This window comes from Bos taurus, chromosome 13 (genome assembly GCF_002263795.3).
Source record: "Bos taurus isolate L1 Dominette 01449 registration number 42190680 breed Hereford chromosome 13, ARS-UCD2.0, whole genome shotgun sequence".
NCBI lineage: Eukaryota > Metazoa > Chordata > Mammalia > Artiodactyla > Bovidae > Bos > Bos taurus.
In genome coordinates this window covers 65,202,294-65,225,835 of record NC_037340.1, presented here as the reverse complement: position 1 = coordinate 65,225,835, position 23,542 = coordinate 65,202,294, and the positions used below count along the sequence as shown (strand labels likewise).

The 23,542-nt window shown below is 48.6% G+C and overlaps 1 protein-coding gene across 6 annotated transcripts in view; it reads right to left on the bottom strand.

Annotated features, from left to right (window-relative positions):
* EPB41L1 (erythrocyte membrane protein band 4.1 like 1) overlaps window positions 1-23,542 on the bottom strand; it is a 176,660-nt gene that overhangs the window by 130,862 nt on the left and 22,256 nt on the right. For 2 of the 6 annotated variants that reach the window (XM_025001212.2, XM_025001216.2), the window contains exon 2: window positions 19,298-19,554. The gene's annotated coding sequence lies outside the window, so the exon portion shown is untranslated. Of the gene's footprint in view, window positions 1-4,538; window positions 4,628-10,848; window positions 15,004-19,297; window positions 19,555-23,542 lie in introns of those variants that run through there. The other 4 variants (XM_059892851.1, XM_059892853.1, XM_025001213.2 and 1 more) reach the window with 3 other exon arrangements.

The window sequence follows — 23,542 nt, the reverse complement described above, 5'->3', positions numbered from 1 at the left end:
CTTTTCCTCCACAAACAGCCATACCCTGACACCCTGTACATTGTACCATCGCATTGCACATTGCCCCACATACCCAGCCTGGGAGCATGCTGCATTCATTTCTGTCTCTGTAGGCCTAGGGCCCAGTACAAAGGCATTCAAGAATATTGAACTGTTGGGACTTCCCTGGTGGTCCAGTGGTTAAGAATCTGCCTTCCAAAAGCAGGGGATGCAGGTTCGATCCCTAGTCGGGAAACTAAGATCCCATATACCATCGCAGAGCAACTAAGCCTGCACTCTGCCACTATTGAAGCCTACTCGCTCTGAAGCCCTCAGGCCATAACTACAGAGTTTGTGCACCATAATGAAAGATCCCATAGAACGCAACAATGATCCTGCATACTGCAAATAAGTCCCAATACAAATTCATAAGTTAATTGATTTTTTAATAAAAGAATGTATATTACTTCATTCATTCTCAGAACCCAGTACTATTATTGATCCTATTTTACAGGTGAGGAAATGAAGAGATGAAGCCACTTGCCCAAGTCTACTCGACTAGTGTGTGGCAATGGCAGTGCTACATACTCTAGGGCCACTGCTAGTAGCCAATGCCAGGCATACCACCATCCTGATACCCTCATTTCACAGAAGAGGAAGCAAACAAGAAAGGAGAAGTGACTTGCTCACAGTCGTGTAATAAGACATGGACCTAGATCTTTAGATCTCTTATTCAGCATTCTTCTTGTCATTCTTGAAGGAACTTAACCCAGGAGGACACAGAAAACTGTGTCTTCTGAAGAGCTTTTTCCCGCCTCCCCTAGAGCAGAGCCCAGCACGGACCTGGGCACCCAGTAGGGTCTCAAATCTATGGTGACATAGCAGTGAAAAATAAGACAGATATATAAATCTACTTCAAAAAAAACGTCTGAGGCCTGCTCAGATATTAAAAGATCAGGGCTTGAGAGGACACTTCAGGTACCACTTAATATGAGCACTGCATGTTCAGTTGCTCAGTTGTGTCCTACTCCTTGCGACCCCATGGACTGTTGCCCACCAGGCTCCTCTGTCCTTGGGATTCTCCAGGCAAGAATACCAGAGTGGGTTTGCATGCCCTCCTCCAGGGGATCTTCTCGACCCAGGGATCGAGCCCACGTCTCCTGTGTCTCCTACACTGGCAGGCAGATTCTTTACCACTGAGCCACCTGGGAAGCCCTAAGTATCATTTAGTACCATCTTCCATTTGATAAAGTCATCCATTCAACAAATTTATCAAACACGAATCATAAGCCAAACACTGTGTGGGACACTAGGAGGACTGAGAAGCAGGTTCCTGCCCAGATGGCGTCACAATCCAGCGAGGGGAGACAGACAACCAGCTAACAAGTTCAAGTATAATTACAAATTCTCACAAGCGCTACGAAATACAGGAAGAATGTAAAACAGGAAAAACTGACTTGTCTTAGGGAGTTGCTGGGTGAAGGCTCCCCTGAGAAAGTGATTTTTGAGCTGAAATCTCAAGAGTGGGAGTTAAGCAAGACAAGAAGCAGAGGAAGGGTATGGTAGATGGAGGGAACAGCAAGTGCAAAATCCCAAAGACATATGAGCTCCTGGTGCCTGGATGAACTGAAGGAAGGCCAGAGTGATGGTTTCTAGGGAGGTGGGCAGGGACTCAGTCTTGCGGGTCCTGTAGATCTGCATAAGAAGTGGAGAAATGAAGCAGAACAGGGAAAACCCCTTACTCAGAATCTGGCCCAGAGCAGACACTGTCAATGAGTCATTGTATTATTTCGTGAAGGAGCAATTTGTCCAAGATCGCAAGGAAGACCTGAGACTTGAAGCCAGCACCTCTACTAACCAGGTTATGGCTGTCAGCTGTTTCAGGAAGTGGGCAGGAGATGCTTTCCAGGGGTTTCCTCCTCTAGGAGGTTCTAGCTTCCTGTCTGCACCTCTCTTGAGCTCTAGTGTGCATCAGAATTACCTGTGTTTGTTAAAACATGGACTGTTGGGCACCACCCCAAGAGTTATTGATTCTGTATATCTGGTGGGAGCCCCAAGAATGTCTAACAAGATCCTAGGTCACCCTGCTGCTGCTTCTAGTAGGGTGACCATACTCTGAGAATCACTGCTCTAGACTGGAATATATGAGGGCAAGGGGGAGCGGTGAGTGAGACCCATGGCCAGGATATTTGGAGGATGTGTTGCGTTCAGTCGTGTCCGACTGTCTGCAACCCCATGGACAATAGCCCACCAGGCTCCTCTCTCCATGGGATTCTCCAGGCAAGAATACTGCAGTGGGTTGCCATTTCCTCCTCCAGGGGATCTTCCCTACCCAGGGATCGAACCTGTGTCTCCTGCATTGGCAGGTAGATTCTTTATCCCTAGCGCCACTTGGGAGGCCCCCATTTAGGGGCTGGAAAGGTAGATTCCTAAATGTGAGTAACAGTGAGACAAACTCTAGCACTCTGAGAAAGGGAAGGGGCCTCAAAGTCCAGAATCCAGCCTAGTAGCTGCTCACCTAGGGAAACTGAGGCTTAGGGGGTTTAGACTCTTACATAAAAGAAGCTCAAAAAAATGTGTTGAGTGAATAGGTAAGTACATGAAAGGTTTGACCAAAGTCAAAAGGAGACCCCAGCACCAAATTCCAGGGCTCCTGAGCTGCAGACCAGCCTTTCCTGCCCTGGGAAAGAGATTCAGGAAAGACAACAGCAGGATCAGCTTACCCCCAACTTCTGCTGACTTGGTGGGGAAACATTTTTAAAATTGCAGAAATCTGCTGTTGGCCCAATCCTATTACCCAGCCACCCTCCTTCTTTTCGCACTGCCAGCTCACTTTATACTTCAAATCCTGTGTACTTTATCCTGGCAAGCTGAGCAGCAGAGGGGGAGGTCAGGTTCTAGGGAAGAAGACCTACAAGTGAAGTGTGAATTCTTACACTTGGATAGCCTTCTTCGAGAACACTTCCTTCCTCTTGGAAGTGTCTCCATTTCTATCCTCCTAGCTAATCTAATCTCATTCTACCTACATTTCGGTACCAGCATCTGAAACCTGCAAAGCCAGGGGCTAAATTTCCAAACCACCTTTTCACCCAGTTTTTCTAAAACAGGGTGGCCCTGGACAAAATTTTTCTATTCTCTTCCAGTTGGCAGCAAAATGCCATTTCTCTTGCAAACCCACATGCACAGACTCACTAACACACAAACAGCTATGTGTACATACACAGAAACAAATATACCAAAGCTCATGGAAAAACACATACACATAGACATCAAGAGATGCCTTATTCGCTGTTCACTGATAAAATACACCTGTGCCTTCAAACGCACAAGAAACACACAGAGAGAACATGCACACATGCACACATTTCCAAATGCCTGCGCTGCATCAATTGATGGAGAAAGGAGTAAGACACACCCAGAGACCTCTCTCGGAGTAGATACCTCCTGAAGGAGGATTCCTTGGAGTAGGGGCACTGGCCCTTCAAGAGAGTGGATCTCCCTCCTCCCCTCAGGGCACCTAAGGTGCGGCTCTACCCCAGGGAGCAGGGAGGGGTAAGGGTGGGTGTGCGGCAGACCTGGTCGGGCCCGGTCTGCCTCCGGGCGACAGTCCCAGCGCCACTACAGGAAACGGATCCCTGAACCGACTGGGTCACCAACCTGGGGACCGCTGTCGCCACCGCCACCCGCACACACACACCCCCGGGCTCCAGGCAGGACACGCCCTCCGCTCCGGCTCAGCCGGGCGCGCCGGCTCCGCTGTCACCCCGGCTCCCTCCGGACCCCCGGGCGTGGCCGCCCACCTGCCGGCGGGGAGTCTCGGCCCCGAGGGCACCCTCCCACCGCCGCCGCCGCCCTCTGCCCAGGCCAGGTGCCCGGTTCCCGGCGACGGCGGCGCCTCGGCAGCCGCCCCCACCCCTTTCCTCCCGGCTGTGTGCAGACAAAGCCGCGCACACGCACATCGGGGCTACGCGGGGCTACGCGGGTGCACACCCGCCCTCACACGCGCACACACGGGGACTCACACTGGCGCGCGCGCACACACACGCACACCGCCACAGGTTCCAGCCACCGGCGAAGCCATCGGCACACACCCTCATCCAAATGTACACACAGTTGCACATTCAGACACACCCTCTCATAGACACATTGACGCCCAGACACACGCATACACACACACCACCCGGACACGCGGAGACACAGGGCACACACCCTCTCACACACGCACGCGCACACACCGATCATCCACTTGCACGGACCCACGGGCACACGCGCGCTCACACCCCACACACATCCGGCGACGAAGACCCCGACACACACATACGGGCGCCAGTACTGAGACGCACAAACCGAGGCCCGGGTCCCCCCAACCCCGCCGGCTCTGGGCGCCCGCCGCCCGCCTTGGTGGTGTCCACCCCGCCTCCGGAGCCTGCCCACCCGCCTGTCAGTGCTCCAGGACCCGGAATCGCGCTCGGAGCCCTCGGCGATTCCCCTCCCAACGTCCACCAGCCCAGACGCGGCGGGGTCCCCGGGGCCCCGAGTGGGCGGCGAGGGCGGCTAACCTGGCTGCTGCGGCGCGGCTTCCGGGCGCTGTCTGTCCTCGGTCGGTGTGTCCGGCGGCCGCCCGGCGGACTCCGAGGCGCACTGGAGCTGCGCACAAACGCCCGGCTCGCTCTCTGGCTCGCCCGCTCCCTCCCTCCCTCCCGCGGCGCAGCCCCCTCCCCGCCCGCCCCCCTCGCCCAGGCTCCCCCCTCCGCCCCGCCCCGGCCGGCTCCCGGCGAGGAAGCGCCGGCTATCCCGGCCGCCACGGGCAAGCGAGCGAGCGAGCAGCGGGAGGAGCGCCGCCGCGCGAGCTGCCCGAGCCGCCCGAGCCGGGGCCGCGCGTCGGGAGGAGCCGCGCCGGCCCCCGGGGAGGGGAGCAAGGGAGGGGGCTGAGCCCCGTGAGCCCTCCTGGCGCTGCTGGCCCGCCGCCCGCTTCCCCACGTGGGCCGGGCGCCTGTCTGTGTCGCCGCGGAGCTCAGAGGCCGGGGCGAGTGGCGGGGAGACCCCGAGGAGACCCCACCCAGGGCCCCCGCGCCCTCCCCGTCCCAGCCTGGTGGGCTCGGGCCCCGCCCCCCGCCTCCTCCCGGTCCCCGCCAGCGCCGACCTCGGTTTTCCCTGGCTAAGACGCCTCGGCTCTCGGCCCAATGCCCCGGACTAACCCCACGGCCCCGGCGCCCAGCTCGCCGGCCGGGTCCACCTCCAGCCCCGACCTGGCCGACGCCCACCCGCCTCCCAGCCGCCCTCCCATTGTTCCCGCGACCCGAGCTCGAGGAAGACCGCGCCGCTCATTCGGGGGACAGCTCAGCTCAGGTGGCAATACCTCTGAATCCTGGCAGGGGTAGGGGTGCTTTCCAAGGGTTGGCCCCTGTCTCGGGGCGCCAACGCCCACCCTCCACAATCTCAGGCACACCCAAAGTAAAGAGCTTTTCTAAATTAGAGTTTAAATCACCACCGCCCTTAGAGGTGCCCCGTCAGGTCCTACTTTGAGTACAGACTGAGGCTTGGGAGGAAGAACTAACCTAAGTTCAGCAAGCTCGAGACAGCAGCGAGGAGAAGGCAGGGAACCCATTAGGGATCCACATTCCTCAGAAGAAACAGGGGATTCCTGCCAGAGCTCCTGAGATAGGGGCAGGCCCTCCAGAAGTACAGGGAATAATGAGCCTGACCTCCTTGGTTAGACACGACTTAAAACACAGAAATGTGGAAGAAGCCGCACTTTCAGAGGCTTTACTGGATGAAAAGGCCTACTACGTGCAGGAAGTCGCATCTACTTTGTCTCACTTAGCCCTGACTGTGGTGCTGTGAGGCAGCTGTGATTATCATTTCATCATTTTATAGATGAAAGCTTGTCCTGGGTCTCTCCAGCAGGACAAACAGAACCAAGATGAAGCCTAACAGTTACTGGAGTTCTTCACTGCAGTAACCCCTCCAGCAGAGGACAGGAAGTGCCAGGTGAGCAGCCAAGAACATAAAAAATCAAGAAGGGCAGGCCTCGTTTGGGCCTGAAAAGTCATCCACAAACTAAAAGAGGTCAGAAGTGAGGACCTGAGACCCCAAAGCAGGACTGAGCATGAACAAATAATAGCTAATATTACATTAATTACTATATGCCAGGCGCTGTTCTAAGAGCTTTACTTGCATTAACTCATTTAATCCCATAACAACATGGTGGGATGGAGGTTCTTAGGAAACTGAAACACGAAGACATTATATAGTCTATAAAGTGGCAGAGAGGACATCCCTGGTGGTCCAATGATTAAGAATCTGCCTTCGAATGCAGGGGACATTGGTTCAATCCCTGGTCCTAGAAAATTCCACATGCTGCAGGGAAACTGAGTCCATGTGCAGCCACTAGAGAGCCCCCAACAAAGACCCAGTGCAGCCAAAAACTAATAATAAAAATAAATGAATAAATATTTTCTTAAATAAACAAAGTGGCAGAATCAGGATCCAAACCCAGGAAGCTGGTTCTCAAGCTTGAACTTAGCTACTATAGGCCAGAAAGAAGCAACCCTGAATGCAAGGTGAAGGCATTTGAATTCCTAGCAGGACTCTTTACTTGCCATTGTCTGTCTCGTGTGTACCAGGTGCCTGGCACACAGAGCCTGGTATATAGGCCTCATGGGTTAAACTAGTGCCTGAGTGACCCTGGAGTGCAGAGGGCCATGTGCGGCGCTCCGGTGCAGCTCTGGTCCACTGGACATTTTTATCAGTGGTTTTAGATGAAGCAGAGGAAGGCATGAAATGCTAATCAAATCTACAGCTGTCATGAAGTTGGGAGGGCCCACAAACACTCCGGAAACCAAAATGAGTTTCTAAAAGATCTCAGCAGCCTTGGAGCTGAGCTGGAACTAACAAGATGAAGTGAGGGCCACAAGGGATAAATGTAAATGCCTGCCCTTCAGTCCAAACCAGAGCAGTCCCATAGAACTTTCGGTGATAATGGAAATGTCCTAAATAGGCATTGTCTGACTTAGTAGCCACTAGACAACTGTGGGGGTTGAGCCCTTGAAATGTGACTCCTACAAATGAGAAACTAAAATCTTAATTTCAATTAGTGGTAAGTATTTTTTTTTTCTTTCTAAGTACTTTAAATGTAAATTGTCACATGGGGCCAATGGCTGCCATGTTGGACCAGTGCCCAAAATACAGGGTAGAAAGAATCTAGATTAAGAGCGGTTTTAGTGACAATGACTTACAGGTTTGAGTTGACCTCAAGCTCAACAATAGGTGGCTACATAAAAAAAAAAAAAGAAAGAAAGAAGGAAGGGAGGGTAGGAGGAAAGAAAAAAGGAAGGAAGGGGAGGAGAGTGAACATGATATACTGTATCGACAGAAACAGAAGGTTAGACCTCTGTGGTTCTAATTCAGCCTCTGTTAGAGACTCTGGGCTGACTTGAGCTGATCACAGCTGGGCCACAGAGCTCAGCTCCAGACCCACGTTCCGAAGGGTACACTGTCACACTAGAGCATGTCTAGAAGAAAGCAGAATGCTGAAACCCGGGTGCCATGTTCTGTGGCAAATTCAATAAATACCCTGAAGAAGGGAAAGCACAGGAGGATATAGGAGCTGTCTCCAAACATCTGAAGGGCTGTCATACAGAAAGGGGATTTGATCAGTTTCTTATTTTTTAGGCCTAATAAACAAAACAAAAAACTCTGTGAAGCCCTGAGCCCTACTCTCTGATGGAAGGATCCATGTCCGATTCCTCTTTCTTGTTCTCCTCAGCACCTAATCCACCCAGGACCTGGCTCATATCAAACACTGACTACAATTTGCTGACAAATGGATGTGAAAGAATTCCACTCAGCTTCAGTGGGTGGACACCCAGGAGGAGCATTTCAGCTTATTATAAAGAACTCTAACAGTCAACAGGGCTTCCCTGGTGGCTCAGGGGTAAAGAATCTGCCTGCCAATGCAGGAGTGCATGCCTGCGTACTTGGTCGCTTCAGTCATGTCTGACTCTTTGAGACCCTATGGACTGTAGCCCACCACACTCCTCTGTCCATGGGATTTTGCAGGCAAGAAAACTGGAGTGAGTGGGTTGCCATGCCCTCCTCCAAGGGATCTTCCTGGCCCAGGGATTGAACTCCTGTCTCCTGTGTCTCCTGCCTTGCAGGCAGATTCTTTACCACTGAGCTGCCAGGGAAGCTCCAATGCAGGAGACACAGGTACAATTTCTGGATCTGGAAGATCCCCTGGAGGAAGAAATGGCGACCCACTCCAGTATTCTTGCCTGGGAAATCCCATGGACGGAGGAGCCTGGTCCATGGGGTTGCAAAGAAGTCGGACACAACTTAGCGACTAGACAACAACAGTAATCAACAGGATCCAAGGATGCAGTGGACCACCATGGGAGTGAGGAACTCCCTGTCAATAAATGTCAATAAATGTATTCAAACAAAGACTGGATCTTCAGTTAGAGGTTGAACCAGGAATCAGATAACTCTTCAGGCTGAAAAATGAGTACGTTCTATTAGGAAGGAAGAGACAAGATCAAGGCTGTGCTTCCAGACAGTCACCAGGCTGAATATATAGAACAAATTGACAGGAAGGCACTAAAGGCAGGGAGGACCAGTTAGGGACCACTGCAGTGGTCCAGAAGATTGGAGAATAGGTGGGGTGGCAGTGGGAAAAGAAAGCCTAGGACAGGTGTGTGGTGACAGGAGCGCTGGCCCTGGGCTGGGAGCTACAGGTTTAGTCCTACCTCTGCCATGGACTTTTTGTGGGGTGACTTCACTTTCACTTTTCACTTTCATGCATTGGAGAAGGAAATGGCGACCCACTCCACTGTTCTTGCCTGGAGAATCCCAGGGACGGGGGAACCTGGTGGGCTGCCGTCTGTGGGGTCGCACAGAGTCGGACACGATGGAAGCGACTTAGCAGCAGCAGCAGCAGCAGGGTAAACCCTTCCCTTCTCTGGACTTCAGTTTCCCCATCTGTGAAATGCAGAATAATCTCCAAGTCCCTGCTAACTCTGGATTCTTTATATAATATATATATATTTTAAACTTATTTAACTGGTCTCAGTTGCAGCATGTAACTTCTTTATGGCTTAAGGGCTTCTCGAGTTGCAGCACATGGGCTCTCTAGTTGTAGTGCCCAGGCTTAGTTGCCGCACGGCATGAGGGATCTTAGCTCCCCAATCAGAGATCGAACTCATGTCCCCTGCATTGGAAGGCGGATTCTTCCCCACCTCCTCCCAGGGAAGTCCCAGGATAGCTTTATTTATTAATTTTTGTTTGCTTGTTTATTTTTGGTTGCTCTGGGTCTTCGCTGCTGAGCACAGACTTTCTCTAGTTGTGGCCAGCGGGGTCTACTCTTCATTGTGGTTTATGGGCTTCTCTTATTGTGGAGCACAGGCTCTAGGCACATGGGCTCCATGGCATGTAGAATCTTCCCAGACCAGGGATCAAACCCTACATTGGCAGGCAGATTCTGATCCACTGTACCACCAGCGAAGTCCCTAACTCTAGATTCTGTTTCTGCAAAAGAGATTATGAAGGATGCTTCAGAGTAACAGTACCACCAGTCTCATACAATCATTATTATTACAAAGGCTGCCCCCATAAGATTTGATGACTAGATTGGCAGGAAGGCACCATAACGAGTCAATGGACTGTATGTGTGTGTGGCGGTGGGGTGGGCAGGGGACAAGGACATCTGATCTTTGGGGTGGGTCAGCAAATCTCTCTACTCTTCCCCCTTGGGAGGAGATAGTGTAAAGACAGTGCTATGTGCCGTCACCTCCTGATCAACTTCCTCATTCATCTGAGCCACACCTCATACTTGGCTAAAGGAAGCAGTCAGTCCAGGGTGAGTTAGACTCCGTGTCCTTCCTTTTAACGTTCCCAGGTGTGGTCCTTTCCTTAAATAATAAGTGTCATCAACTCATATGAAAACAGACAGTATTATTGAGCACTATGTGCCAAGCACTTTATTTACATAGTTTTCTCACCCTGAGAGGTAGCTCTAATTATTACCCCCATTTTATAGATGAGGGCACCATGGCTCATGGAGCTTTGCGTTTTTCCCACAGTCGCATCATTTATGAGGGGGATTCCAACACAGGTCTGTGTAATATCAAGGCTGCATTCCTAAGGGCATCTAACATTTAACTATATATTTTTACAACTGCTTAAGGAAGAAGGCAAGATGGTCTCCAGATGACAGCTGGGGAAACTGAAGCTCAAAGAGGTTAAATTCAATCACTTGGACAAATTAGTGAAAGCTTTCACGGTGCAGTTCACACTCTTTCCTATTCGCTGCTCCTCTCCTCTGACCCAGCAGTGCTCTCACCCTTCCCCGTACCTTCCAAGGCTTCCCCAGTCCTCCTACACCTGATGGGTAGGGACTTGCCCAGACCACTTAAGAGAAGGACTTTTACTTGTCCTTTTCCTGGGGCGGGGAAAGGGGAGGGCTTCTGAAAGGCAAAAGTTAATTCCCACCTCCTCTCTCACCACCACCAACACACACACACCCCAGCCCAAGGGCTCGAGGTGAGGGTGCTAAAGGCTTACAGAGTGAGTCACGGGGTGCTGACCTGCCAGTCACCTAAGCACCAGGTGCTAAGCTTAGGTTAGAGGGATGAAAAAGTAGGCCAAGTGTTCTCATCCCCAGGAGCATGGCCCCATTGCAGCTCAGTGGCCCCCCCACCCCCCACCACTCATCTCATCCCCAAATACTGCAAACATTTAGGGGACACTGTGCAAGGCCTTGGGGCAGAGGAGACACATGAGAAATAAGAATGCATTCCCACCCTTCAGAGGGGATAGGGCAGTGAGTACAAAACAGTAATATACTTATAAAGTGTGATGGGAGAGACTTACCTGGTGGTTCAGTGGTTAAGAATCCACCTTCCAATGCAGGGGACTCAGGTTTGATCCCTGGTCCAGGAACTAAAATCCCAGATGCCTCGGGGCAACTAAGCCCATTCAGTTCAGTTCAGTTCAGTTCAGTCACTCAGTCAAGTCCAACTCTTTGCAACCCCATGGACTGCAGCTTTCCAGGCTTCCCTGTCCATCACCAACTCCCAGCTCCCGAAGCTTGTTCAAACTCATATCCATCGAGTTGGTTATGCCATTCAACCATCTCATCCTCTGTCGTCCCTGTCTCCTGCCTTCAATCTCTCCCAGCATCAGGGTCTTTTCCAGTGAGTCAGTTCTTCACATCAGGTGGCCAAAGTATTGGAGTTTCGGCTTCAGCATCAGTTCTTCCAATGAATATTCAGGACTGATTTCCTTTAGGATGGACTGGTTGGATCTCCTTGCAATCCAAGGGACTCTCAAGAGTCTTCTCCAACACCACAGCTCAAAAGCATCAATTCTTCAGCACTCAGCTTTCTTTATAGTCCAACTCTCACATCCATACATGACTACTGGAAAAACCATAGCTTTGACTAGGTGGACCTTTGTTGGCAAAGTAATGTCTCTGCTTTTTAATATGATGTCTAGGTTGGTCATAGCTTTTCTTCCAAGGAGCAAGCATCTTTTAATTTCATAGCTGCAGTCACCATCTGCCCACTAACCACAACTAAAAAACCTCCTAAAGGTCACACTAGAGAAAGCTAATGTGCTAGAACAAAAACCCAGCACAGCCAAAATTAAAAAAAAAAAAAAAAAGTGATGGGGGCACATGGTGATTAATTCTGTTAGGTAGGTAGAATAGGGAAAAGGAGTCCAAAATGTCGGTGGCTAAAAGACAAGGAAGGTCCGAGGATCAGAGTGAAGACTTCAGGCAGAACAAACAGAACAAACAGCACTCCTGGGTAAGCCCAATTTGCATAGGGCAGGCCCAGGTGGAGGAAAAAACATATAAAAGGAGGAGCCAAAGCGCTTTCTCACGGACTCTCTCTCCCGCGTGCATGCATGCGCTCTTTTCTCTCTCTCTTTCTCTCTGTCTCTCTCTCTCACTCTCCTGCTATCTTCTAAATAAAATGGAGCTGTAACACTGATTTGCCTAAGAGCTGTAACACGGTTTGTCCAAGACCCAAGAGCTGTGATGCGCCGAGGGCTTTAATGTCCGTTGCTCCAAATCTTTGTTGTGACGAGACAAAGAACTGAGGAACATACACTCAGTGACATGTGAATTTAAAATATACCAATGTCCCTACTAGTCCTTGTTATGCTATATTGATGATGCTTATGATTATTCTATGTACTGTCAATTGTCTAACCTGTTTTGTCTCTGCCCAGGTCAACCAGCTACAACATGCAGTGCCAGTTCAACAAAGATATAAAACTACAGCTGACCATGGAAAATATCACACACCCTTGGACACCGCTATAAGGACTCTGAGGATTGAGACTAGCAAGAGGGGGAGGCCCAATACCCCTCGCCGCCCCAGTTCAGCAGGAAGTAGCCAGAAAGACCTCGACGTCCCTATTCCCAAAGAATTGGGCCTCCCATCTCGAGGGGGGAATGTTAGGTAGGTAGAATAGGGAAAAGGAGTCCAAAATGGTGGTGGCTAAAAGACAAGGAAGGTCAAAGGAAGGTCCGAGGACCAGAGTGAAAACTTCAGGCAGAACAAACAGCACTCCTGGCTAAGCCCAATTTGCATAGGGCAGGCCCAGGTGGAGGAAAACACATATAAAAGGAGGAGCCAAAGCACTTTCTCTCAGACTCTCTCTCCCACGTGCATGCGTGCGCTCTTTTCTCTCTCTCTCTCTCTCTCTCCCTCTCTCTCTCTCTCTCTCTGCCTCTCTCTCTGCCTCTCTCCCTCTTGCTATCTTCTAAATAAAATAGAGCTGTAACACTGATTTGCCTAAGAGCTGTAACACGGTTTGTCCAAGACCTGAGAGCTGTGACGCGCCGAGGGCTTTAATGTCCGTCGCTCCAAATCTTTGTTGTGACGAGACAAAGAACCGAGGAACATACACTCGCGTGACAATTCCAAGGAGAGAAGTTCACAAAGGAGGTATCAGAGTGGATCTGAAAGGGTGAATTGAACATGCAGAGGAAGAAGGACACTCCAGGGTACAGGAAGGCACATGCAGAAGGCCTAAAGCTTAGATGGATCTGCACACCATCTAGCAGACATGGAGGTATGGAGTGCACTATGGCTGTGGAGAAAGACTGTCCAAGTTTGAATCCTGGCTCTGTCCCTTCTCAGCTCTTTGACCTTGGGCAAGTTACTTAACCCCTGTGGGAGAGATATCATTGTCTCAGATTATTTGCTCTCCCACTTCCCAGTAAGATTACACATTCTAGCCAGTTGCCATGTGACTCCAAAGGAAGGAGTACACTTCCCCAGGCCGAGGTCAGACTTGATCACATGACTCCTTTTGGCCAATGGAATTTGAGTTGGAGAGACTATAGGCCAGTCCTAAGCAGAAACCTGAAGAACTATAGCATGTTTTAATCTAAAATCAAACTCTTTTATCTCTGCCACTGGAATGGCATCACCTGTGCCTACAGCCTTCAACACAGAGAGCAGAGCCTCAGCCAACCCACAGCTGCCCCACAGCTGCTGATGTGTAATCTGAGGGAGAAAAATTTTTTGTTAAAAGACAATGAGATTTGGTGTTGTTTGTTATCACAACAATAATGTGATTTTCATAGTACTTACCTCATAGAACTGTTGTGAGGATTAATAAGATGATCTTGTGACATGTATAACCATTTCATCAGAAGTTTGCATGATAAGATGACTATTCTACCCACACTTATATGGACATTTGCTGTATAATAGAGATGACATTTGCAAAAGAATAGTAAAGGATGGTGTCACAGGTGGAGTAGTATCTCCTCCAAATTCATTTCTACCTGGAACCTCAGCATATGACCTTAGACAACCGGATCTTTCCAGATGTAATTAGTCAAGGGTCTCAAGGTGAACACACTTGGATTTAGAGGGTGCCCTAAATCCAGTGACTGGTGTCTATGTGAGAAAAGAAGACACACAGAAACAAAGAGAAGAAGGAGATGTGAAGGCCAAGGCAGAGACTAGGGTGATGTGTCTACAAGCAAATCCTTATGGTAAGGATCCTGAACCACCCGAAACCAGGAGAAAGGCATAGGATGTTTTCTCCCTCAGAGCTTCCAGAAGAAACCAATTCTGCCCATACCTTGACTTTGGACTCCTGGCCTCTTGAACTGTGAGAGAATAAATTTTCTGTTGTTTTAAGCCACCCAATTTATGGTAATTTGTTATGACAGCCCTGGGAAATTAACACAGATGGATTACTTTTAAAATGATCTGAACAATCAGTTATTCATTTGGAAAAAAATAAAATTGAACTTCTACCTTGGAGCACACACAATAATAACATTCTGTTAGATTAAGGACCTAAATTTGAAACGCAAAACCTTAAAATCTTTAGAAGTAACTAAAGGAGATTATATTTAGGACTTCAGGATAGAAGAGAATTTCTTAAACAAGACATAAAAATCACAAATCGTATTACTCTGAGTTCTCCACAGAAACAACTAATAGGATATATAGACTATATTGGGCTTCCCGGGTGGAGCTAGTGGTAAAGAACCCACCTGCCAATGCAAGAGATGTAAGAGACTCGGGTTCCATCCCTGGGTCAGGAAGATCCCCTGGAGGAGGAAATGGCAACCCACTCCAGTATTCTTGCCTGGAGAATCCCATGAACAGAGGTGCCTGGCAGGCTACAGTCCAGAGGATTGCAAAGAGTCAGACACAACTGAAGCAACTTAGCATGCATATCAATAGAGAGATAGATTTATTATAAGGAATTAACTCATGTGGTTACAAAACTGTGCAACTCAGTCAGGATTTGAACCCATGGGCGAGGACTCAAACTCTGCTAGAACTCATTGTCTTTTCATTGAGATCACATACCTGGTCTCAGGACTTAATGAAGCTCAAGTTCATTATGTCTCATGGCAGAAAGTATTCAGTGAGAGACAAAGGTAAGAAGTGGATTTATTTAAAGAGAAACACACCACACCCCACAGAGTGTAGGCCATCTTAAAAGGTGAGAGGCCCCAAAATATGGGGTGGTTAGTTTTTACTGGATGGGTAATTTCATGGACTGATGAGTGAGAGGATTATTCCAACTGTTTCAAGTAAGGAGCTGTCATGGCACTGGCGGGTGTGCCATTTAGATTCTAATATATTACAGTGAGCATATAATGAGGCTCAAGGTCTACTGGAAGTTGAATCTTCTGCCATCTTGGACAGAACCAACCATCTCGTTGGTTTTAACCAGTTTTTGTCATGTCCTATGAGAATCCCAGGGATGGCGGGGCCTGGTGGGCTGTAGTCTATGGGGTCACACAGAGTTGGACACGACTGAAGCGACTTAGCAGCAGTAGCAGCATGACTATGTCATTCTTAGAAAGGCTGTGCTCTGCCCCCTTCCCTTGTTTCAGTTATGGAGGCCAAGAAGTCCCAAGATCTGCAGTTAGCAAGCTGGAGACCCGGGAGAGCCAGCAGTGTAATCTCAGTCCAAAGGCAGGAAAGGCTAGTGTCCCAAACTGAAGTCTATCAGGCAGAGAGAGTGAAATCTCCTTGCTGTTGTTCAGTTGCTAAGTTGTGTTTGACTCTTTGTGCCTCCACAGACTGCAGCACGCCAGGCTCCCTGTCCTACACTGTCTCCCAGAGTTTGCTCAAATTTATGTCCATTGAGTCAGTCATGCTACCTAGCCATTTCATCTTCTGTCGTCCCCTTCTCCTCCTGCCTTCAATCTTTCCCACCATCAGGGTCTTTTCCAATGAGTCGGCTCTTCGCACCAGGTGGCCAAAATATTGGAGCTTTAGCTTCAGCATCAGTCCTTCCAATGAATATTAAGAGTTGATTTCCTTTAGAATTGACTGGTTTAATCTCCTTGCTGTCCAAGGGACTCTCAAAGAGTCTTCTCCGATACCACAGTTCAAAAGCATCAATTCTTTGGCACTCAGCCTTCTTTATAATCCAACTCTCACATACATACATGACTACTAAAGCTATGGAAAAACCAGAGCTTTGACTATATGGACCACTGTTTGCAAAGTAATGTTTCTGCTGTGTGTGTGTGTGTGTGTTTGTGTGTGTGTGTCTGCTTTTTAATACACTGTCTAGGTTTGTCATAGCTTTTCTTCCGAGGAGCAAGCGTCTTTTAATTTCATGGCTACAGTCACTGTCCACAGTGATTTTGGAACCCAAGAAAATAACATCTGTCACTGTTTCCATTGCTTCCCCATCTATTTGCCATGAAGTAATGGGACTGGATACCATGATCTTAGTGTTTCAAATGTTGAATTTTAAGCCAACTTTTTCACTTTCCTCTTTCATCTTCATCAAGAGTCTCTTTAGTTTCTCTTCTCTTTCTGCCATTAGGGTGGTGTCATCTGCATATCTGAGGTTATTGATATTTCTCCTGGCAATCTTGATTCCAGCTTGTGCTTCATCCGGCCCAGCATTTTGCATGATGTACTCTGCGTAGAAATTAAATAAGCAGGGTGACAACATACAGTCTTGATGTACTCCTTTTCCAATTTGGAACCAGTCCATTGTTTCATGTCCAGTGCTAATTGTTGCTTCTTGACCTGCATACAGGCTTCTCAGGAGGCAGCTAAGGTGGTCTGATATTCCCATCTCTTAAATTTAAGAGTTTTCCACAGTGTGTTGTGATCTACACAGTCTAAGGCTTTAGCTTAGTTAATGAAGCAGAAGTAGATATTTTTCTGGAACTCCCTTGCTTTCTCCATGATCCAACAAAGAATATTGGCAATTTGATCTCTGGTTCCTCTGCCTTTTTTAAATCCAGCTCGTAAATCTGTAAGTTCTCAGTTCACATATTGCTGAAGCCTAGCTTGAAGGATTTTGAGCATAACTTTGCTAGCATGTGAAATGAGTGAAATTGTATGGTAGTTTGAACATCCTTTGGCATTGCCCTTCTTTGGGATTGAAATGAAAACTGACAATTCCCAGTCCTGTGGCCACTGCTGAGTTTTCCAAATATGCTGACTATTGAGTGCAGCACTTTCACAGCATCATATTTTAGGATTTGAAATAGCTCAACTGGAATTCTGTCCCTTTCACTATCTTTGCTCATAGTGATGCTTCCTAAGGCCCTCTTGACTTCACATCCCAGGCTGTCTGGCTCTAAGTGAGTGATGACATCTCTGTAGTTATCCAGGTCATTAAGACTGTTTTTTTGTATAGTTTTGTGTATTCTTCCCACCTCTTCTTAACCTCTTCTGCTTCTTTTAGATCCTTACTGTTTCTGTCCTTTATCGTGTTCATCCTTGCATGGAATGTTCCCTTGATATCTCCAATTTTCATACAATGGAATATTATTCAGCCTTAAGAAGGAATGAAATTCTGATATATGCCACAACATGAACCCTGAAAACATTATGCTAAGTAAAAGAAGCCAGATACCAAAGGATACATAGTGTCTGTTTCACTTATATGAAGTTTCTAGCATAGGCAAGTTCATAGAGACAGAAACTAGACTAGAGGTTACCAGGGACTGGGAGGAAGGTAGTTACTGTTTATGGGTGATGAAGTTCTGGGACTGGTGGTGGTGGCCACACAACATTGTGAAAGTCCCTAATGTCACTGAATTCTACACCCCAAAATAGTTAACATAGGACACTTCATGTTATAAGTATTTTGCCACAATAACAATTTGGGGACTTCCTTGGTGGTTCAGTGATTAAGAATCCACCTTCCAATGTAGGGGACTCAGTTTCGATGCCTTCGATGCCTGGTCGGGGAATTAAGATCCCACCTGCTGTGGGGCTACTGAGCCAGCAGGCTACAACCACTGGGTCCAAGCACTCTAGAGCCCATCCTCCTCAACAAAAGAAGCCCACACACCACAACTAGAGGAAGCAAGGAACACCCAGCACAGCCAAAATTAAAAAAAAAAAAAGCCCTCTTGGGGCTACCCTGGTGGCCCACTAGTAGACAATCCGCCTGCCAGTGCAGGAGACACAGGTTCAATCCCTGATCCGGGAAGCTCCCATATGCCAAGGAGCAACTAAGCCTGAGCGCCACAGCTATTGAGCCTGTGCTCTAGAACCCATGCTCCACAACCAGAGAAGCTACAGCAACGAGAAGCCTGCACACCCCAACTGGAGAGTAGCCTCCACTTGCTGCAACTGGAGGAAAGGCCTGAGCCACAAAGACCCAGCACAGCCAAAAATAATAAATTAAGTAAAATTATTTTTTAAAGCCCTCAAAAAAGAAAAATAACAATTTGTATTCCTAAAAATATTAAGCAGAGTGAAAAAAAATACAAGTAATTGTATTTAACTCTTAGCTTGCTGCTGCTGCTGCTGCTAAGTTGCTTCAGTCGTGCCCGACTCTGTGCGACCCCATAAACGGCAGCCCACCAGGCTCTGCCATCCCTGGGATTCTCCAGGCAAGAACACTGGAGTGGGTTGCCATTCCCTTCTCCAATGCATGAAAGTGAAAAATGAAAGTGAAGTCGCTCAGTCCTGTCCGACTCCTAGCGACCCCATGGTCTGCAGCCTACCAGGCTCCTCCTTCCATGGGATTTTCTAGGCAAGAATACTGGAGTGGGGTGCCATTGCCTTCTCCTAACTCTTAGCTTATCCAAGAATAAATACAACCAATTTCCTTCAGCTATTCCAGTATTGCTGGATTTGTTTAGGATTCCCCTGCTGTGTTGCTAATACAATCCTCCCACATAATCGTGATCATTTTGAATATGGTACATTAATCGATCACACCTTTGGCAGAGCAAAGAGCAAATGATAGGCAAGTGTTCTTGGGGAAAAAATGGAGGAGTCAAGATATCCTTTTATGGGCAGATATAGAGCTCAAATTGGATTTACGTAGGAGGGACATCAGCTCTCTGCTTCTAGTGAAGACAGAATCAGCAAATACTTCAACAGGAAAGAGATTAGCTATCAGGAGTCCTCTCACCACATGGAATGAAAGGGTTGGACCAGTCCCTTCTAAGACCCCTCCAGCTCTAACAGTTCGTAGCTCTGTTACTGAAAGATGAATAAGAATTCACATTTGCCCGGTGCCTGTGGCTTGTGTGGCACCCTGCCAATAGTGTTAACTTATTCAACCCTCACAAGGACTCTCCGTGGTTGGTGTTACTCCCTTCATTTTACCTACAAGGAAATGCAAGCTCAGATATGGGCTTCAGCAGGTGTGGCGTGTGGATTTAGTTGCATGTGGGATTTTATTTCCCCGACCAGGGATTGAACCCACATCCCCTGCATTGCATGGTGTAGTCTTAACTACTGGACCACCACAGAAGTCCCCTTGTGGAGATATTTAGGACAGGGCGAGGGCTGACTCTGGGCTACTGGCTTGCTCAAAAGCAGGAGCCTGAAGTTACCTGTTAAGATCCCTCGCAGCTGCTTCTCTTATCATTATGTCAGGTTCCCAGTGACAGGGGCTGCTGATCCTGCCGCTCTCCAGAAGTTTGGCTGGAAACTGCCCAGATCTTCAAAGAGTGAGCACTTTACAAGGTTCACCTGCCCCTGTAAATTTCTGGAACATCCATTTCCCCAGTGAGGTGCTTGCCACACTGAGAGAAGGAAGGGACAGCCCCTGTTAGCAGAGGTGTGACTCTGTCCTTTTCAGCTTTCTGACCTAGAATGAGAAGAATGAAAAACAAACCAAGTTACAATGTAAAGCACACTGAGGTGGGTGACAGATCTTGCATATGGATTTTATCAAAGAACATGCTGGAATAATTTCCCATCACTGCCTGGTCTTCTAGCCTCTGATCCATTCTATACCTTAGTGGACTGATTAAATATTCCAGAGCACAGCTCCAACAAGGACCCTTTCCAGCTCAAAAGACAAGTAAGTCTCAACTCCTTAGCTTGTTACCTGAGGCCCGGCATGGGGGCCTCCCATGGGGAGCCTCAGGTGTCCTAGCCTCCCCACCAACCTTGTACAGATCCCTACCTTAATAAAATCCCTACTCCTCCCGACGTGCTCACCTCTTTTCATTACAGCAGGCTGCGGCAGCCATGCCTGGTTCTAATTTCCGCTCTTCTGGGAATAATCTCCCCCTTTTCTTTAAAGAACTCTTTGCTCTTCATTCATACACAGAACTCTGTAACCTCCAATGAGATTTATCTTCCTGGGCACAAAGATTAATTCAAGGTTGGGTATGTGACCTAAAATGACCCCATTACAATCTTCTCTGGGACTTTCATGCTGCAAGTAACAGGGAGGGCCGTCTCACTTTCCTCTGATCTCCCATGACTCTTATCTGGACCTTTCTTAGGGTACCTAGCAGTTTCTAGCTTAAACTATGGTTATTCTTATACCTGGACTTCCCTGGTGGCTCAGATGGTAAAGAATCCACCTGCAATGCAGGAGACAGGGTTCAATCCCTAGGTTGGGAAGATCCCCTGGAGAAAGGAATGGCTACCCACTCCAGTATTCTTGCCTGGAGAATCCCTTGAACAGAGGAGTCTGGCAGGCTACAGTCTATGGGGTTGCTCTGAATGAATAAGCATACACACACGTTCTTACACTCTCTGTGAGATGGTCACAGCCCCTGCTTCCTCCAAGGACTCCACTTTCGGTTCAAGTGTTCAATTTTTCTAGGCATTTCCTGACTACCTCTTCTGTGCAAATATTGTATTATGCTCTGGGGATACATCATTGGATAAGACACTGTCCCTTGTTAAATGGATGGATGAATGAAAACGCCTCTCTGGCCCTCACCCAAGCTTATCACAGGGGATTTGAGCTGCAGAAAATAGTAGACATAAAGTCCAAATCTGTTAGCCTGGCATTCAAAACCTTTTACAACCTGGTTCTAATTTTGTCTTCCCTATACACACTCTTAGCTCCAAACAAACTGAACTGTTTTTGTCCTGGAAAACTCCAAGACATCCCCACGTGTGGCATATATCCAAGCTTCGGTCTTTTCCCACCGGCTCTCTTCCTGTTTTTCTCTTTCATTCCTACCTTCTTCCCCCTATCTCATTTCACCCTTTTTCTTTCAGTCTTACCTCCTCCTGCTTCTACTTTCCCCCTTTCATCATCCCCCACCTTCGCTTTTCCTTTCTCTTTTCTCTCCTTGAGCTCTATGTCATCAATTCTGTCTATCCCACCCTTACCTCTTTCTTTTTTTAAAGTTTAGTTTGTGTTTGTTTATGTGGCTGTGTCAAGTCTTAGTTGTGGCACTCGGGACCTTCGATCTTTGTCGTGGCATGTGAACTCCTAGCTGCAGCATGTGGGATCTAGCTCCCTGACAAGGGATCGAATGGAGAGCCCTGCACTGGGAGTGTGGAGCGTTAACCACTGGACCACCAAGGAAGTCCCTCCTCTCTTATTTTCTGCCCCCCTTCCTGTCCCTGTGGGGGCAAAACATGGAATAAAACAAATGTATACCAATCAGCTTCTAGATCTCATCACAAGAGGTCATCAAGAGGACTTGCCCCGAGGTCTAATGCAGGGGATGTGGGTTCAGTCCCTGGTTGGGGAGCTAAGATCTCATATGCCTCTCAGCCAAAAAAAAATACTCCAAAACAAAACAGAAGCAATATTGTAACAAATTCAATAAAGTCTTTAAAAATGGTCCATATGGGGGAAAAAAAAAAGAAGAAGCCCTCAAAGTGAGGTGGAAAGGAGAAGGGGAAGGGATCGTGGAAGCAGAGAAGAGGCTGCTTAGTGACTGCTGGTGAAGTCAGAGAGCACTGTGTCAGCTACCTACGTCTAACCCACCCCCACTCTTCCTTTTCCTCCCTGTGATCACAGAATTTTGAAAAATCAGAACCGCAAAAATTCTTGACATTTATCAACTCTGCCTCCGTAAGTTTGCAGCTGGGAAAGTGAGGCCAGCTAGAGAAACAGGGGCAGAGAAAAGGAAAGCAACTGGCTACTGTCACCCAGCAAGTGAGTGGCTCAGCAGGAGTCCTGAGCCTCCTGACCCCAGGTCAGTGAAATACCCTTTGTTTTCATCTGTGCTACACAATCCTCCTTCCTGTAGTCAGTCGTCCCTCCCCTTGATTTCCACCCACCAGGTTTCGGATGACATCTAAGGATTCCCAGTCTGCCCTCCCATCCCCCATTCCCCCAAACCCCACCTCTGAGTGAGTGTAGGGTCCAGTGAAACAGAGGCAGAAGGGAGAACCCACATTAGAAGGACTTGCCGTAAATCCTAGGGCATATATGGCAGTGGTGGGATAAGAAGGGGCTTCCCGATGGCTCAGCAGTAAAGAATCCGCCTGCCAATGCAGGAGACTCGGGTTCGATCCCTGGGTTGGGAAGATCCCCTGGAAGAGGAAATGGCAACCCACTCCAGTATTCTTGACTGAAAAATCCCATGGACAAGGAGCCTGGTGGGATACAGTCCATGGGGTCGCAGAGTCAGGGCACAACTGAACGACTAAGCAACACAGACACAGACAGGATGGTGCAAAGTGTCACTCTGGCCTGTAGGGGGACCAGTCTCCAGAAGCAGCAGCCTCTGTGCAGCTAAGGGACCAGATGCGCAGCAGGTCTGGTTTCAGCAGGCCCTTCTAGCAGGACCCTTCCTCACTCCTCTAGTCTAGCTGGTTGCCTGGATGACCTACCTCACTCTGCCAGCCACGGATTTGCACAGAGGCCACCCAGGCACAGGATGGTCCATGACTGCCGGGGATGGGGGCGGGGGTGGGGGGAACGGAGGCAGCTCCACTTTCAGTCCTGCTTCTCTGCTCCACAAAGGGCCACTGTCTGAGCACAGAGGGACCCTGGAGTGAGGCCTCCCAAGGTGCTCGGCAACAGGGCCAGGTTTCATCACGCTGGGCCTCCCGGCCAAGTAAACATCAGTGGGAGGAACAGGCCCAACAGTTTCTGCAGACAGGCTCCTGGCTCCAGGCTGGCTCAGGGGCGTCTTCCCCCAGGGCTTCCCCGAGACAGGAAGAAGGGCCAAGTTCGTGTGCCCACTTTTCTCCAGAAACAGAGAGTCGGGATGAGGAACCGGCTCTCTCCTAGTTCAGTTCCATTGTTCAAGACGCAGAGAAGCATCCTATTCCCCTCTTCAGAAGTAGAAACTTTACAAGAAATGTTTAATTTAGTTCAGAGAGATCCATGAGCCTGAGTAATCGGGAAGACTTCCTAGGGGAAGTGTGATTCAGATGTGGTTCTGCCTCGGTGTGTAGGTAGAATCTCTACAAATAGGAAAGAGAGGTGCATTTCAGACAGAGAGCACGGACTGTGGTATCTGGAAAGCAGGAGCATCTGGGGTCAGTGAAGAGACTTATTTGGCCAGGGTAGAGAATTCACATAGGAGAAGGTGTTGGAAAGTTTGGTTAGGAACTGAACCACAGCTAGTCTTAACAGCCATGTGGAGGAGTCCTTCCAGTTTCCAAGCAGACTGGTGATGGGGCTCTAAAAGCAGAATTATTGAAAGCTTAGTCTTAAGATGTTGTGAAAGAGGCCCCAGGGTGAGCCTTAGTTCTCTGGGAAAGCTTGGGCTGGTTATGGCCTCTCTCTGGGGCTTCATTTCTTCATCTTTAAAATAAAAGTGTTCTGCCAGAGAATCTCAAAGCCCTCTCCATCTCTAAAATGCAAGGATTCTCTAATGGGGCAACATAGACTACAGGAAATGAAAGGAACAGATGTTGTGGCC